Source organism: Salvelinus sp. IW2-2015, linkage group LG31 (assembly GCF_002910315.2).
Source record: "Salvelinus sp. IW2-2015 linkage group LG31, ASM291031v2, whole genome shotgun sequence".
In the NCBI taxonomy this organism is placed as follows: domain Eukaryota; kingdom Metazoa; phylum Chordata; class Actinopteri; order Salmoniformes; family Salmonidae; genus Salvelinus; species Salvelinus sp. IW2-2015.
The window spans coordinates 10,109,719-10,115,096 of record NC_036870.1 but is presented as its reverse complement, the minus strand read 5'-3'; the positions used below and the strand labels follow the sequence as shown (position 1 = coordinate 10,115,096).

The window sequence follows — 5,378 nt, the reverse complement described above, 5'->3', positions numbered from 1 at the left end:
GCAAGTTCGATGAGGAGTCAACCAAGTCGCTGTCTGTTACAATGAAAATGTATGGCATAGACTGAGACCGGTGAGAGACACAAACTTGGTCTCTTTTTTGCTTTCTTGAGTAAGGCAGCACCAAAATGCAGGTGTTTCAGCCTAGCTCAGTGCTTTCTGTGGTGGTGGGGTAGCTAGCTGAAAATACGGAGCTTAGGGGTTGGTAATGTTCTCTAGTTGCACCATGATTGGCTCAGTGTTCTTTCGCTCATGGGGACACTACGTCATCGCAAAATCTACGGGTATAGGCCGAAAATTCAAGCCCCTTGGATACTGCCACAGAGTTATATTAGAAGTCCCCATCCAAGAAGGCTCAAGGTCATTGGCCACAGATAGAATGACGTCAAATCAAGTTAAATCTACAGTAGCTTTGATTGGACTGATCATGTCAACATCATACTTTCAAAATCTTAGCTAGCAGTCATCATCATGAATCAAGTCGACAATCTACTGGCAAATCCTTTTCAATTCAAGTTGGAAATCGCAAATTCAACAATGATTGGTTTAGAAGGAATCAGTGGCTAACTGCGAGTGGTCCAAGTCTGGGTGTAAGAGTCTCTTTTCCAAGATTAAAATGATATACATCCAACATTGGCCATGCTGTCAATCCAGCATGACTTCTGAGGCACTCAAAACAACTGGAAACTCTGAAATGGGAAATCTCAGACTTCAGTGAGTTCAAGACAACTGGGAACTCAGGAAAAAACACTCTCCGAGTTGAAACGGTCTTCCAACTAGGCATTGGCATTTAGAGCTCCGACCTGAAGATCACTGACGTCATCATGATTCGACCTTGTTTTTTTCTGAGTTCCCAGTTGTCTTGAAAACACCATAAATCCATAGAATTGTCACGTTCCTGGCCTGTTTTCTGTTGTTTTTGTATGTGTTAGTCGGTCCGGGCGTGAGTGTGGGTGGGCATTCTATGTTATGTGTTTCTATGTTGGTAAATGGGTGACCTGATATGGTTCTCAATTAGAGGCAGGTGGTTTTCATCTCCTCTGATTGAGAACCATATTAAGGTAGGTGTTTTCACATTGTTTGTTGTGGGTGGTTGTCTCCTGTGTCTGTTGCGCCACACGGGACTGTTTCGGTTTGTTTGTTTGTTTGTTTGTTCGTTCGTTTGTGTAGTCATTTTTCATGTTCGTGCGTTCTTCGTTGTATTGTAAGTTCTTACGTCCAGGTCTGTCTACATCGTTTTGTTATTTTGTTAATTATCAAGTATAGTTTGTTTTTCGTCTTGTTTGAATAAATATCATGTCATTTCACAACGCTGCATTTTGGTCAAATCCCTGCTCCTCCTCTTCAGACGAAGAGAACACCCGTTACAAGAATGCCAGACTTGAAGTTTGATGACAAAATTTCCCACGAAAGACCATCACGCCAAGTGAGCACATTACAACAAGGTGAGTCCAAAAATGTATTGTATGCTYCTGCATAAATTATGTAATGTGCCAGGGAGATATGTATACTGCAGCCAAGAAAGTAATACTAAGTGTATGTTGTGTAGTAAACTGTTAGTAGCCCATGTGCCTCACCCAAATAATTTGGTCCATTTTCCCCTCATAATTCAGCCTAATGTTCAGCCATATTGTAAGTCGCTCTGGATAATTTGTAAGTCGCTCTGGATAAGAGCGTCTGCTAAATGACTTGGATGTAAATGTAAATATTGAGTTGGTGGTCAATATGTAGCCTAGAGGCTGTTTTAGAAAAATTGAATCATCAAATATTGTAAGAGCTTTCATTGTCTGCTTATATGCCACCTATATTTATCCTATGGTTCTGATTTGGTGTACAGGGAGAATGCTTGTTAGAATGGCCCATGTTCTGAATTCTGTAGCTGTACATTTGAAAGTGCTGAACAACTAGTTATTGTCACACCCTGATCTGTTCCACCTGTCTTTGTGCTTGTCTCCACCCCCCTCCAGGTGTCGACCATTATCCCATTATACCTGTGTTCTCTGTTTGTCTGTTGCCAGTTCTTCTTGTCTCGTCAAGCCTACCAGCGCTTTTCCCGTACTCCTGTTTTCCCGTACTTCTGTTTTCTAGTTTTCCCGGTTTTGACATTCTTCCCACCCTGACCCTGAGCCTGCCTGTCATTCTGTACCTTGTGATACTGCCCTGGATTACTGACCTCTGCCTTTCCTGAGCCTGCCTGGCGTTCTGTACCTTTTAGACTGCTCTGGATTACTGACCTCTGCCTGCCTTTGACCTGTCGTTTTGCCTGCCCACTGTTTTTGTAATAAACTTTTGTTACTTCGAACTGTCTGCATCTGGGTCTTATCCTGAGGTCTGATAGTTATATTGGCCACGTCCGCCCTATCACGCTCATTAATGTCCTCATCGAAATTATGGATTTCCTCTTATCAGCTCGTCGTCCCCTTATGCCATAGTTTGTACGTCTCAATTGTCGTCTGCGGTTGTGAGGCCCGTTTGGACGTACTGCCAAATTCTCTAAAACGACATTGGAGGCGGTTTATGGTAGAGAATTAACATAAATTATCTGGCAACAGCTCTGGTGGACATTCCTGAAGTTAGCATGCTAATTGCACGCTCTGTCAACTTGAGCCATCTGTTGGCATTGTGTTACGTGACAAACTGCACATTTTATAGTGGCCTTTTATTGTCCCCAGCACAAGGCACTTGATATGCTACACTGTCAGGTGGATGGATTCTCTTGGTAAAGGGATGTAAACAAATTTCTGCACACAAATGAGAGAAATAAGCTTTTTGTGTGTATGGAACATTTCTGGGATCTTTTTATTTCAGCTCATGAAACATCTGACAACACTTTACATGTTGCGTTTATATTTTTGGTCAGTATACAGTACATACATACCATTTTTATATATCTGAATACTCTGTGTACCCAGTGACCTGACCTCTGTCTGAATTTGTAACTCAAGCTTCTGAGACCCCACTATAAGGTATCTATTGAGTACACTAGACAGCTAGTGCATTTCTTCGACTGGGCCAATACATATTTGACTATATAATGTCACGACCCTCCTCTGCGTGCAGGGGGGCGGTTCCTCCTGCAGGGCAGAGGAGGGGTCGTTAGTGATTGGAGTCACCTGGGCTCAGGGTATTTAAACTGCTGGCATCACTAATTTCTCTCTCTTCTCTCTGCTCCTCCAGGTATGATCCTGTTTGAGTTTGTTCCTTTGTAGTTTCGCATAGTTCTCAATCAGTCATATTCACACACACAGATTCACGCATCCATGCACTTTACATACACCTTACATTATGATACTTCCACACCTCATTCCTTTTTCTTTGTTTAAAGTTAATAGTTTTGTTTAGAATAAAGAACATTTTTTAATTGGCCTATACCTGTTTGTGTCTCCTCATTTTTGTCACAGGCTATGAGCCGGCTTTGTGACAATAATGATGACCAACCACATAACCTGCTAAAGTCAGACGGATGCCTTTATCAAGTCCATTGTCCATCATAGAGCGCCAATACAGTAGTAAGTCTACTGGAAAGTGGAAATAGTTGATTAAACCATTGATTGATTAAACCCGTTGATTAAACCTGCTATCTATCTAGTATCAGTACCTGTCTGTCTGTCTTTCTATCATCAGTCACGCCGTCAGTAATCACCATCCAAGTTAAATCTACAGTAGCTTTAATTGGACTGATCACGTCAACATCATACTTTAAAAATCTTAGCTAGCAGTCATCATCAATGAATCAAGTCGACCATCTACTGGCAAATCCTTTTCAATTCTTGTCATATGAAGAGAATTATAGATAAAATGTATAGGTGCTAATTGGACAAACCTTATACAACAAGTTGGAAATCGCAAATTCAAACAATGATTGGTTTAGAAGGAATCAAGTGGCTAACTGCAAGCATTGCAAAGCAATCACTAGCCTGCTGTTTGGTGGACTGGGTGTGGTGGTCCAAGTCTGGGTGTAAGGGTCTCTTTTCCACGCTTAAAGGATAAACTAACATTGGCCATGACTGTCAATCCAGCATGACTTCTGAGGCACTCAAAACAACTGGAAATCTCAGACTTCAGTTGCGTTCAAGACAACTGGGAACTTCTGAAAAAAAGCAGTCTGAGTTGGAACGGTCATCCAACTCTGAATTTCAAGTCGTGACTCTGGCCTCGTTCTAGAGCTCCGACCTGAAGATCACTGATGTCATCATGACTCAACCTTGTTTTTTCTGAGTTCCCAGTTGTCTTGAAGGCACCATAAATCCAGAGTAGCTTTCAGCTGGATTAACCAGGTCAGTCTATGTCATGGAAACAGCAGGTATTCATAATGTTTTGTACACTCAGTGTATGTATCACTGGACAGTTTATTAYGTACACCACCTCCTGYGCTTTTCACGCATTACAGTGTCTAGGGTTTACCGAGAATGGTGCTACAAACAAAAACATCCAGTCAGCGACAGWCCTGTAAGCGAAAACAGCTCTTTGATGAGAGAGGTTGTAGGAGAATGGRAAGAATCATGTAAGCTAACAGGTGGGCCACAAAAGSCACACAACAGCTCAGTACAACAGTGGTGTGCAGAACGGCATCTCYAAATTCACAGCTCATCGATCCTTGTCACAGATGGGCTATTACAGCAGACGACCACACCAGGTTCCACTCCTATCAGCTAAAAACAAGAAGAAACATATTTGGGATGAGATGGTATGGGCTGTTCGCAGCCTGAATGTACCGCCGTCCAAACTGCAGCAAATGCGTGATGCATCGCYTCAGGATGGACCAACAACCCTGTGGAATGTTTCCAACAACTTTTAGATTACCCTGAATAATTCAGGCTGTTCTGGAGGCAAAGGGAAGTCTGATCCGGTACTCGATGGGTGTACCTAATAAACTGTCCGGTGAGTGTATATACTGTATATACAGTCCAGTATATAATAAAATCCTTGATAAAGATGAACAAAAAAGACCATATAAAATAAATAATACAAATACTGAAATTATATTGAATGCTCCAAAAAAAAAGGGGAAATTATCTTCTTTTGCTCAAAGACAGTACAGAAGAGTATTAGGGCCAAGTGAAGAAAAATAGACGYTYATGGGTGGTGGTATTTKGATTTTTMGGGCAKGGATAGTACTTTTAAAACTTGAAATAATTATAGAATAAAGGAGACATTTCTAGAATAAAGTTGCAATATTTCGAGAATAAACTCTAAATGTATTTTTGAGAATAAAGCCAACTTTTTGAGAATCGGAATTAGTTTTTCTCCACAAAAGGGCTTTATTTTACAGACAGAAATACTCCTGTTTCATCAGATGTCCTAAGGACTGGTCTCAGACGATCCCGCAGATGAAGATGCCGGATGGGGTGGTCCTGGGCTGGCGTGGTTACGCATGGTCT

At 41.6% G+C, this 5,378-nt stretch overlaps 1 long non-coding RNA gene across 2 annotated transcripts; it reads left to right on the top strand.

Annotated features, from left to right (window-relative positions):
* The first annotated feature begins 1,089 nt into the window (after window positions 1-1,089).
* On the top strand, window positions 1,090-2,273 carry LOC111955652 (uncharacterized). Of its 2 annotated transcripts, none has more exons than XR_002876148.2 (3): window positions 1,090-1,129; window positions 1,346-1,442; window positions 1,965-2,273. It is a non-coding gene; the product is annotated as an uncharacterized lncRNA (long non-coding RNA). The 2 variants fall into 2 exon arrangements; XR_002876149.2 differs by having other exon boundaries at window positions 1,101-1,201.
* Window positions 2,274-5,378: the final 3,105 nt, after the last annotated feature.